Source organism: Gorilla gorilla, chromosome 10, assembly GCF_029281585.2.
Source record: "Gorilla gorilla gorilla isolate KB3781 chromosome 10, NHGRI_mGorGor1-v2.1_pri, whole genome shotgun sequence".
NCBI lineage: Eukaryota > Metazoa > Chordata > Mammalia > Primates > Hominidae > Gorilla > Gorilla gorilla.
The window spans coordinates 58094040-58107813 of record NC_073234.2 but is presented as its reverse complement, the minus strand read 5'-3'; positions in this window follow the sequence as shown (position 1 = coordinate 58107813).

Here is a 13774-nt window from a genome sequence, read left to right as displayed (position 1 = left end):
CCATTATGTCATGGGATATACCCTAGATAATTTTATTGATTCTCTCCTCTACCCCCAAATGCACTTGAGCTAAAAGGCATCTTTGCAATCACAAAGCATCCCAGCCTGGAGAAAGCTGTATTTTGAGAAAGAATGTAGGTAGATATTCATATTAGATGTGGGAATCAAAGTCACCTTAAGTACAATCTTGATGTTACACTTGTGTTTTAAAAAAATGGGAAGTTGGAGATGAACTTGTTCATGGAGCTCAGAATTATTTGCTGTTTGACCAATATTGTACCATACAAGCCGTGTTATCTGTAAAACTATACATTCAGGTATTAAATATGTATGAAAGGTAAGAGGATTGTTCTTTTATTGTGCACACATTTCCATGAGCTGCAAAGATGAGAATGTGATGGATGTAATAATACAGACATCAAATTTGTGGTTGTATGGGGAATATTCACTGCACCCACTGGAATTGATTCTAGGCTAGAATCTATAAGTATTAGATGTAAGCATGTAGAGACCATCTCATTTTATTCCTAGTAACTGGCATTTCTTCCCACCAGGGTTTATCCTGAAGCTGATGATTGAAAAATGAATCCTCAAACGTAACATAACTGTTAAATACACCCACTCAATAGACTAATTGAAATATAATAACACAGTTTACAGGAATTAATTCTAGAGTAATTTACAAGCTGGGGAAACTTAAATCAGGGACCCTAATCCAAAAGCAATATGGAATAGAATGGTGTTTTCTAAATCATAGTTGTTATGATAACGCTTTCATGATTTTTCCATGTATAATTTCTGAACTATATTTAATATTTTATTTAAAACCTACTCATTCTTTTTGTTAAGTACACTTATTTTAAGAAGAACTTTCATACTTCTGCCATATGTAAAAGTGGTGTCACCTGCTGTTCCATATTGGATGATCCACAAACATCTGTGACACTATTCACAGCTACAGTTTTAGGTAAGGATGTCTCACTACTTGTGAAACCCAGAAGGCTGCCAAGTCTATCCAGTGGTGCCTTTCAGCATGCTGCTTGGTTAGTGTACATGATGAACAGATAGTGTATTGAATGGTGTCTGGGATGTCAAGGTTACATGCCACCTAAAGTCATCTCGCATATTATCTCTAGTATGGATACCATCAAAAGAAAAGAGACCTCAATTAGTTCAGAAACCTAGGTTTCTGAGGCTAGTCCCAGTTCTACTAATAACTTACCTTGCCTTCGGGAAAGTCACATACCTCTCTGGAACTTCTCATTTGTAAAATGAGAACTTCTTGGAACTTCTCATTTTACAAATGAGAACAAACTCTGCCCTGCCTCCTCCAGAGCATGATTTTTAGGATTAAATGAGATGGTCTGGTGGAAGTGCTTTGGAAATTCTAAAATGCAAGCTATACATAAGCAAACCTTATTGTGTGTGCTTCTGCAAGCATGGAATGCCTGGTCAATGACTGGCAATGGGTGCACTTGAAAACATGTTGAAAATTTTGAAGCGATATAAAAATGAAGTATTATTACTGTTTTCTGGCCGCAACTTTTTTTTTGGTGCAAGCACAAAGTCAGCCAGCATTCATGCACTCTGTAGGTCTCAGAACAGAACAAAGTGTACCTGTGTTTTCAAGACTTTAATCTTTGCAGCACAACTCTGTAATAACAATTAATGGATGTTAAACATCACTGTCTCACTGCGATTTCTGCCATCTTGTACAAGATTCCCTTGCTATGCTACACGATCTTCCACCCTGTATGTTTTTGCATTTCTCCCTTCTTACCTCCACTCTTGCCCACTCCACTTCTCTTGATTTCCATTTATTTCTTCCTCAGATTTTGTTTAGCTTATTTTTTCTTTTATTTTTGTCTGTTATGAGTCCACACTCAGTATCCTACATTGCATCTCTTGTTCATCGACATATTTTCCCAAGTAGAGAGTTAACTCTCTAAATACTGTTTACAGCTGCCAATGTAAACATAAAGGAATATAATCCTTAATAAAAATATAAGTAATGTATAAACAATAAAAATACACTCAAAATTATTGAAAACTTACTATGTGCTGCGCACTTTTTTATGTGATTTATACAAATGAACCCATTTAATCCTCTTAAAAGTACTTTGATCTAGGTATTATTATTTTATCCATTTTATATATAAGGAAATAGAAGCCCAGAGACATTACATATATTACCCAAAATTACATAGCTGTTAAGTATTAGAGCCAAAGTTCAAACTCTGACATTTTTACTCCAGAGTTTATGCTCTTAATATTATGATACAATGCACCCAAAACATGTGAAAACTGCTCCTATTAAATCTCAGGAACACACGCTACTCATTCTCTCAAAACAAATACTATGGAGAATTATATTCCATGAAAAATGGCTTCATGCCAGTAATAAGAAAACAAAAAGTACAGAGATGGTCCTAAATAGATTGCAATACAATTGGAGAAAGAAATGTGAATCTAATGAATGAAACTTCATTTTATGTCGCTAATATCTTTTGAATTTAAATGGAGGTTTCGAGTTCTTTCACAGATAAACAATGGCATAGACATTTTCCTTTCATCTAAATTAATGAGTTTGGCTGTGTTTTTCAATGAATGTTAAAAATAGAAAGTATGACACATTGTATATGTATTCTTTTTTTTCCTAATTACCAGTTTGTAAAGGAAAAGTGTTGAATAGGTAACTCAAAGTTTCAGAGAATTGAAATTGATGCTGGAAAGTAATTTTTTACAATTATGATTAACTTTTTCAATCGAGGCGTGTGTGTGTGTGTGTGTGTGTGTGTGTGTGTGTGTGTGTGTCTGTGTCTACCATCTGCAATCTTCTGCTCCAAAGAGAGGGCACCTACGATTTGTCCAGGATAGTCTACACTCAGTCAATAAATGTTGACAAAATTTATGACAGTCAAATGTAGATAAAAAAATTCTCTAAGTTCTAATAGTAACACATGTTTTATACACGTTAACTTGCAATTTGGATAGATAACTTCCTAGAAAAGTATTTTTTAATGACAAACTCATCTATGCAAACCAGAAAAGGTGTTAAAAAGCTGAGTTAAGATAGGGAAAAGGTGAAAACAATTATCTATCTTTAGAGCATAAAAAATAATCATGATGTAAATTAGATTCTTTAGATAGGGAATAAATTAGCATTCACCCTTAAATAATAGCTTAAAAGCAGACTACCTTCATAACTTCAGAAGTAAGGCAGGATGAACACATCCCTTTGCTTTGACACATTGGACAGATCGAAGTGTGCAATGATCAGAAAGTTTGATGGTGGTTAGAGCCTAAGTTTGTTTTTCTATCTTCCTTTCTCATACTGTCTTCACGGGAGAGTGTCCATATGTATTGATCTTTCTTCACTAGTGGGCTTTCTTCTTACTGCTCTTCTTTGAGAGTTCTTAATTCTTTCATAAGTTATCACACTCCAACAAAGGAACAACCCAACCAAAGTATAATAATTCTGCTGTATGTGGGAAAGCATGTTTGCTTTGAAGAATTCTTCCTAGCTTGCCAGAAAGCCTTTCTCACAAAAGAGAAAGTTATTTCTACTAGGTTGAGTTTATGTGTTTTTGTCTTATGTTTCTAGATACTTAATATGAACTTGAGAAACTTTGAGAAGTTTGGAATTTCCTGAATTATGTGTGATTCAGGAAAATAAACAAAATTTATCTAATTCAAACATGAAGACATGATTAACTTTAGAGAACTTGTTGACATTTTCAATGTGCACATCAAGGATTAGAAGATATATAAGGTAGGAAGTAAATGTCAGGAGAGAACAATTGTGGTTTGCTAAACACTGCATAAAGCCTAGGTTTTATGCTGTTTATACATCTTTACTGCTTTTTTTGAGCTCATAAAATCATGAAGTGTCCTGAGCTGAATTAATAGATGTTCTGTGTGGGTGTAAGGAAGTCATTTTAAAAGTATCATCTTGCAAGATGTTTAGTTTTTAATTATCAATGACAAAGAAGAATAGGGACAAGATTACCTCATTTACCACTAGGTAATCTTTCATTTTAACACATTTAAAATGTTTTCATTTGACATCTACAGCCAGACTAAATGGTGGGCATCTATGCAGAGGGCTTAGATTAAAAGGTAAAGGCATCTATATTTTCAGGACTGTAACTTAGAACCCACATTTAAACTGATTTTATAATATCTAATATGTATTACACACCTGGTGGTGAACACTGGAGTAATTTAGTATAGTGTCTCCCCATTATAAAAACCTATTACTTAGAAAGCTAAATTTCCCATGGAATTCTGTGCAAACATCTTTCTTTAGTGTCACTTTTTGCTTTGCTTTAGAGGATTAAAGACGTTGTAATACATAATGTGATTATGTCAGAATATAGGAGTCTTTTCTCATCATTTCAAACTTCGATATAATAGTTTCTTCTTTTAAGCTTTTTAAACTATATGATACTCAATAAAAAAAATTCACAGCTGAATTTCTCTTTTTATTTTCATTTTTTGAGATGGAGTCTCACTCTTTCACCCAGTTCAGTGGTGTGATCTCAGTAACCTCCACCTTCTGGGTTCCAGAGATTCTCCTGCTTCAACCTCCCAAGTAGCTGGGATCACAGGCACGCCTGCCTTGACCCCTGGCTAATTTTTGTATTTTTAGTAGAGACAGGGTTTCACCATGTTGGCCAAGCTGCTCTCAAACTCCCGACCTCAAGTGGTCCACCGGCCTTGGTCTCCCAAAATGCTAGGATTACAGGTGTGAGCCACTGTGCCCAGCCCACAGCTGAATTTCTATGCAGCAAAATTTCAATCAATATTTTACTCTAGTTCTTGTTCACCGTTCCAATTGATAATTGATAATATTTTTAAAAGGTGAAGGTTATGGAAAGGAGAGAATAGAGTAGAAATTAAAACAGGACCCTCCACATTTGAACATTTAAGAGTATTCTAGAAACTTAGGTGGTTATAAATATTTTCATTCTCCTCATTAGGAAATATTTATTTAGATTTTGAATTCAAAAGCTCTTTTTCTCGTTGTGAATTTTACAGATTTTATGTGGCTCACAGTTAAACTTTCTTCAGGGATTTGGAATGTTCTTTAGGATTTCCTACATAATTCATGGGCTGCTTATTAAATGAAATACTAAGTTGAGAGACCTATTGTGCAGCTTGAACTTTTTATAAAAATAGGGTATGAAACTGTGGGTTTTGAGGATAAATGATACAATTAAATTCATGGGAATGCTAGGGATACTGCCACCTTGGGAGGAGAATTTACAGCATGTCTTTAAAAGACTCTGCCTATTATCTAATTTTACTACCAATCAATTAAATAAATAAATAAAAGGGTTGGGTGAGAGAAGTGTAGCAGGGATAGAAGTTTAGGTAAGAATAGGTTTGGGCCTGAAAAACTAAGAATGTCTGGTACATACAACTTCAAACACAATAATGCGTTCTATAAATATTCATAATTATTTTACATAAGGCGATCAGCCATAGTTAAATCAGTCTCTCTCTCTTTCTTCCCCTTGTATCTCCATTCCCCACTCTCTTTCCTCTCCCCATCATAAGCAAAAACTTCCTAATGTTTAATGTATATCTTTTTGGTTTGGAGCTCTTAGTTTCTTACATTTTTTAGCCAAAACTACACATTTTAAAGTATATTGAAGTATAGCGTACATACAGGAAAGCATGCAAAGTGTACTGAAGAATGGTTGCAAACTGAACACACCTGTGTTACCAGCACCCACATCAAGAAATGTAATGTTTTCGGCACCTCAGCTGCCTCCTAAAGCCCCCTCCCAGGCACTCCCACAAAGGGGATCCAATCACCATGACTTCAAACACCCAAATTAGTTTTGAACCTTGTATACATGGAACCATATGATATATACTCTTTTGTGACTACTAAACATTGTCTCTAAGATTTATCCAGATGGTTAGTTTCAGCAGTAGTTTTATCTGATTATTTCTGCATAGTTGTCCACAGTATGGATATACCATACTTTACTTACCCATTTTATTCTTGTTGGATGTTGAAATGTTTCCCAGGTGGCTATTACCAATGCTACCTGTGCATTTAGTTCAGTAAACACATGTAAATATTTCCCCTAGCTATCTACTAGGCGTATAGTTGTTGTTTCATAGTGTATGCACTTGTTCAGCTTTAGGAGATACTGTCAAATAATTTTTCAAAGTCGTTTGTTGATTTATACTCTCATAAAAGTGTGTCCAATACCTAGAACTGTCAGCTTTTAAACTTTATCCATTTGTGTCTGTGCAGTAGTATTTTATTGTGGAGTTTTTAATAGCTTTATTAAGGTACATATTTAAAATGTACAATCTGATGAGTTTTGACAAACATATACACTTGTAAAACCATCAACATAATCAAAGTAACAAACATAGGCATCATCCCTAAAAGTTTCCTCCTGCCATTTTGTAATCGCTGCATCCTCTTCCTCTTTTTCTCCCCTTGCCCCAGGAAAACCACTGATATCTTTGTTCTTATGTATATAATTTTCTTTATTTTTACTTTAGCCTCCCTCTAGCTACTTTTAAGAGTTTTCAATTTGTCACTGATTTTAAGTTATTTGATGATGTGTCTCGGTGATTTCTTCATATTTCTTGTGTTGGGGTTTGTTGTACTTCCTGGAACTGTAGGTTTATTATTAATCAAATTGGAACACTTTCTGGGTCATTATTTCTTTACCTATATATGTTTTTTCTGGCTTCCCTATCTCTCCTTTCCTTCAGGAACTTCAGTTACATGTGTGTTAAGCTGTTTGAACTTCTGCCACAGCTTATTGATACTCTTTTTTAAAATTCATACTTCTGTGTTTTATTTTGAATAATTTAAAATATTCTGAGCTTACTAATTGTTTCTTCTGCTACATCTAATCAGCCATTAATCTCATCAGGTTTATTTTTCCTACTAGTAATTTTATATTTTATCTCTAGAAATTTAGAATTTCCATATTGGTCATTTTTATGATATCTTTCATGTTATTCTTTACCATGTCCATGTTTTCCTCTACCTTTTTAAATATACAAAATATAGTTGTAATACCAATTTTAATGTTGTAATTTTACTATAAGTAATTTTTCAATCTGTTTTTATTGATTGATTTGTCTCTTTATTTTGGATTTTTTTTCTGCCTCTTTGCACACGGTCATTTTTAATTGAATGATAGTGTGAATTTTAACTTTAATTAAACTTTGTGTGTTGGATATCTTTGTATTTATATAATTATTCTTGGAATGTGTTCTGGGGCTCAGTTCTTTTTTTTTTTTTTTTTTTTTTTTGAGACGGAGTCTTGCTCTATCGCCCTGGCTGGAGTGCAGTGGCACCATCTCCGGCTCACTGCAAGCTCCGCCTCCTGGGTTCACAACATTCTCCTGCCTCAGCCTCCCGAGTAGCTGGGACTACAGGAGCCTGACACTATGCCTAGCTAATTTTTTGTATTTTTAGTAGAGACGGGGTTTCACTGTGTTAGCCAAGATGGTCTCGATCTCCTGACGTCGTGATCCACCCGCCTCAGCCTCCCAAAGTGCTGGGATTACAGGCGTGAGCCACCGCGCCTGGCCAGGCTCAGTTCTTTAGTTGGAAATAAATTTAATTATTTTGACGGTTTCCTATGAAACTGTGCTAAGCATGACCAAAGCAGCCTGTATTGTAAATGTCTATTCAAGTAATTTGTACATTTATCATTGGGGCTGTTTATGTTTTCCTTACTTATTTTTAGGACAGGTAGTCACTTATTGAATATATATATTGTATTATATATATATACACTATGTATATATATACGCACAAAAAAATACACACACACACACACACACACACACACACACACACACATGAAATATCTTCTCTCACTCTGATATGATTTTTAACACTCCCTGAATAAAAATGTTTTTTCCTGAGGAGGAACATAATAAATATTTGCCTCCCTGAACAGAGCTGTCTGCATTGTAGCAGCCCGATAAATAGCTTGTTAAAATGATGGAGGTCTAATGGGAATTTTGTTACCAGTTCACTACATGGGGAAGTTCACTGGAGCCCTTCCTGGAATCTCCTCAGTCACATTACAATCATGCCATCTACTTTTATTGCTGCTGAGATTGGTCCTATGTGTAGAAAAGTATAAACAAACTTTCCCTATGACATGTGTTTGCCTAGAATGGGCCCTATAGATATTTTAAAAACCTCTGGAGATCTTTTACCAAGAAATATTATAAAATAAATGAACCAGCCTTCCTTCTTATTAAAAACATACTTTTGAAGATGAATGCTTATTCAGAGATGAAAATGTCTATAGAAATATTTTTCTAGAAATATGAACCATCCAATACTTTAGCTTTTCACTTAAAAAAGAAAATGAATCTTTCTGTGTAAATATATCTGCTGTGGCTTGAATGTGTCCCCCCAAAGTTCATGTGTTGGTAACTTAATCTCCAGTGCAACAGTTTTGGGAAGTGGGATCTAATAAGAGGTGTCTAGGTCATGAGAGCTCTGTGCTTATAAATGAATTCATGGTGTTATTGCTGGAGTGGGTTAACTGTTGTTAAAATGCAGTTGTTATAAAAGCAAGTTAGCCCCACTTGTGCTGGCCTGCTCTTTCACTCTCATGCCCTTCCACCATGGGATGACATAGCAAGAAGGCCCTCACCAGATGCAGGTCCCTCACTCTTGGACTTTCCAGGCTCCAGAACTATAATAAATAAATTTCTTTTCTTTATAAATTACCCAGCTTGTGGTATTCTGTCATAACAACATGAAACAAACAAAGACAGCATCCAAATGGGAACATGTTATATCAGGTATTTGTGTTTCAAAGGGAAAAGGGTTAATTAAAGAGCTTCAAATTAATCACTGTTAAAATAAGTAACTTCCACTTCTTTGTCTAAATTATTTTAAATATTTATTATACTGAAATTATAATGACTGGGGAATATATCCCTTATTTTTACCTATCTTACATCCCAGATAATGTTAATCTATTTATCTATTTGGAAATAATAGCTTACTGTGAGCCAAGCACAAAGGATACAAGACAATATAAACTAGACATCAGTCCTTACCCAAAGGAGTTTTTGTTCAGAGGGATGAGATATAGGTAAACAGGCAATGTTAAGTACTATCACAGAGGTCAGTAAAACCTTTAGATACAAGGTGATAGTTTGTCTTGTTAGAGACTGATGCCTGGAGGAAAATATTTTTGAATGTCATATGTTAAGCATGTAATGAAGTCAATAAATCTCATTAAGCCAGGACTTGATGTCTTTTCCAAGTAAGTGAATATTGCAGATATTTAAGTACGAGTGTGTCTAAAGTGTTTTTAAGGGAAAGAGGGGAAAGAAGAATCTATAGAGAATTAACAAGGTTATTTTGAAGAAAACTATATAAAACAGAGGAGCACATCACCAGTAATCATTATCATCACTATCATTATCAAAACTACTACCATTCATTGAGACTTGATTCTGTCCTGGGTGACCCATGTGCATTGAAACTTAGTATAATGGCTTTCTTTAAGGTCTTGCTGCTAGTAACTAGCAGAGCAAGGACTAGATTAAAAATCTTTCTCTCTTTAAAGGCAAGTCTTTTTTTCTACTTCACTAGGGTTTCTAGGGTTTCTCAGAGACCAGCACGTATAGTACATTCTAATCCAGTGAGATGAGAGTAACGAAACCACCTGATAGTAGGACTTCAGCACACAAGTCCATAAGAGATATGCCTAAGGCTCGGACAAATAGGATCTCTTCTATTTACAAACTAAAAGAAGTCCTAAAATATTAGATAATTTAAAGAGGACTGGTAAAGCTATCATGTAGAAACCTCAAGTGGTAGGGCCTGGAAAGAACTCTTAGATATTACAGTGGGGATGGGAGCTGGTAAATGCCTGGAGGGATTGCTTAGTGCTTTGCCCTTACATTTATTAAATTAGATGAGCAATGTGAAACCATAGTTGTTACATATTCTTACCCTCTATAGTTAGAAGGGGCTCAGAATATTCCATCTTAAAATATGGCACTTTTGCTTAAGAATTATTTTGAGCTGAAGGCAATTGAGAAACAAAAGATTCAGGAAAAGTTCTGTGCCCCCCACATTATGTGCATAGCATTTGCCTTCAAGGAAGTTACCTCCCTGTACCAGGAAGAGGAGACTAAATTTTGTAACAGGGATGGGGAGTCATATGAGCATGAATGTGCATAAACAAACCTTATCAAAATAAGTCATCTCTTCCATTAGTTTCCCCCATATATTTCCTTGTCACTTACCCACAATTTATCCCAGCCAGAAGCCCAAATCCCCTTTCCTTCATCTAGTCATTCCTCCACAACTTACCACCCTTTGTTAAAATGGTACATGAACCCCAAATTCTAATTGCTTTTTTGAGTTTTCACTGCTTTCTTGTGAAGCTCCTCCCCACCACACAAAAATATTAACATCAATAAAATTGTACATTTTCTCCTGTCAATCTGTCTTTTGTCAGTTTAATTCACAGGCTTCAGCCACTGCACCTAACAGAGTAGAGGAGAAGTTGTTTTTATTTCCCCTCCTAGACAGTCTATACCCTAGACTTTTCTCACACAGAATATAATATAATGTGGCAGGAAAAATATCTGGCCAGGAGTTAAGATATTTATTAGTCTCATCCTGGACATTAGCTACCTCTGTGATTGAGTTAAAGAATTCTACTCCAAGTCTTTGAGCCTAAACTTTCTTTTTTGTTTTTGTTTTTGTTTTTTTTTTTTTGAGACAGAGTCTCGCTTTGTCACCCAGGCTGGACTGCAGTGGCGCAATCTCGGCTCACTGCAAGCTCCTCCTCCCAGGTTCACGCCATTCTCCTGCCTCAGCCTCCCGAGTAGCTGGGACTATAGGCGCCCGCCACCACGCCCGGCTAATTTTTTGTATTTTTAGTAGAGACGGGGTTTCACCGTGTTAGCCAGGATGGTCTCGATCTCTTGACCTCGTGATCCGCCCGCCTCGGCCTCCCAAAGTGCTGGGATTACAGGCGTGAGCCACCGCGCCCGGCGAGCCTAAACTTTCTTATCAGCATAATAAAATGATTAGACTAGAAGAGGATGGAAAATAGGATTCAGTTCATCACTAGAAGGCTTTGTCAAAGAAAGCTGAGACGCCCTGTGTACCATGATCAATCACTACTGTCTACGATAAGCACTGGAGTGGAGTAACTGCAGTATATGTGTAGAATATGTGTCAGCTCTGGAATAAAAGATGGATAAAATCTCTTCAACTTCTAGCATTCAGTGAATCAGTTTGTACCCTTTAATGGGTTGTTGATACAGGCTAGAGAAATTTGTCATATTCCAGATTCCATCAGAGGAAAAAGTGGGCAAATATCTGAAACGATGACACAATGTTTGGGGGAGAAATGGAATCTGTTTTGAGTCTTAGGTGAGAAGAGCAGCAGTAACTCAAGATTTACCAAGGGTGCAATATTCCATTTTGTCCCATGTTATCCAAAAATTGTGTTTGGGTGCTAAAGATACTTATGCAATTAGTATATAAAGGTAGATATACCACAACCCCTGCCCTCATTCTAATGTTAAGGTTAATTGATGCTTCTGGAAGGAAAATCTTTATGAGGAATCTAGTTAATGTTATCAAAGACTTGGTTTCCACAAACTGATAACAGACATCAAGTTCTTCCAGTGTGAAACCATTTGAATTTACTTAAATACAACCATATCATGCTGCATTCAAAGTTTCAGAATCTTCTTTCTACATAATTTAAGTTTACTCCCACCTCTTTCTTCCAGATGCAGATGTAATTTATGTAGAAGCAGACATTGAAATAAGCCACTCGGTGCTGACTCGTTTTCATTTCCATAATGTTCTTTGGGGGGAAAGTATTAAATCAATTTTAACCTGTTTGGGCCTGCGTCCAAATAATGTGCAGTCCTGTTTGAAGAGAATCAGTTTTGAAATTTGTAAAAGAGGTCATATGAAATGCATTACTCAATTAAGTAAAGGAACTTATACTTTATTATAGAATACTATACCATCTGCTGGATGAATATAACTAATTAAATTTGACTTGGTATGTGATTTTAACAAACAGTTGAAAAATAAAAATTCTACAGTGAATTCTTCAGCAGCACCTGAAATGATAGATACCCACTCAGAAAGATTGCATCCAGCCCTGGTCAGGTTGCAAACAGACTTTCCATTGTCTGGCTGCAGTCTGCATAATGTTTGCATTAAAAAGCAGGTCAGTTTCAGTAACTATTCACAAGCAACACAGAAAACTCAAATGCAATGTTGGTCTGCTGTCAAAGAGCTAACAAGCTAACGTGTTGGAATCAAAATGATTGCAAAGCTTCCCTGGTCATGGAAAAGAAACTACAAGTTCGCTAAGAAGAGTACTGCCAACGTCCCTGTTTTTAAAAAAGCAACCAAACAACTCTGTATGAAATACTCATTGTCTGTAATCCTGCAATTAAGTTGGAATGCTGCAGTGACAAACCAGGCTACAGCTATACTACTCTTTAGTCTCAGGTATGAGGAAATCAAACCTAACTCTTTCTATAGGCTTCAATTGCATCTGTCAAATGGAAATAAGAGACCTTGTTAGGGGAGCTGTTAGGGGAACTGATACAGTTTGGACATTTGTCCCCTCCAAATCTCATGTTGAAATTTGACCTCCAATGTTGGAAGTGGAGCCTTGTGGGAGGTGTTTGGGTCATGGGGGCAGATCCCTCATGTACAGCTTGGTGTCATCTCTGCAGTAATGTGTGAGTTCTCACTCTATTAGTTCCCATGATAGCTAATTGTTTAAAAGCCTGGCACCTCCCTACCTAACACTCTGTCACCATGTGACTTCTGCACAGGCTGGCTCCCATCTGCCTTTAGTCATGAGTGGAAGCAGCCTGAAGCCCTCCCCAGAAGCAGATGCTGGCACCATGCTTCTTGTATAGCATGCAGAACCATGAGACAAATAAACCTCTTTTCTTTATAAATTACCCAGCCTCACATATGTCTTTATAGCAACACAAATGGACTAAGACAGGAATGAAAGGATATAGAAAGTGTTTTATACCAAATGCTATATAAACTTACCTATACAGATGCTTGAATAACAAATGATTAGTTAAAAGAGAAACTTTTTTTCTGAAATATGACAACAGATGGTCCCCAACTTACCATGATTCTATTTATGATTTTTCCCTTTTATGATGGTGCAAAAGTGATACACATTCAGTTGCTCCTTGACTTACAACTGGGCTTTATCCAGATAAGCCCATTGTAAGTTCAAAATATCCTAAGTAAAAAGCACACTTTTGACTTATGATATTTTGAACTTACAATGGGTTTATCTGAAGGTAACCCCCATTGTAACTTGAGGAGTATTTGTACTCAGTATCAACTACTGAAGCATCATTGTATTTGACTTTTTCACTTTTCACCCAGATGTTCTTATTATGTGTTGGCACAGCCTTGGTACTTTGTATGAGGCAAACAAATGCATCATTGTAGAAGCACCAACAAGGGTACTAGCTTTATAACTTTTACGGGAACTGTCTTTTGAAGATCACTCATCATTTCTACAGGAAATGTTGGTAAAATTAATACATTTTTATATTTAAATGATTTGTCTTTTTAAAAAATAAAATAACAGTATATCCTTTTTTAAAATAAAGGGCGTGTTAAAGCATTTCTTCACTTGTTCAAACAATTGAATCTTAATAAAAGGAAGGGTTCCTAACAATTGTCCTTAATAAAAGGAAGTGTATGAATAAATGCACTTTGCGC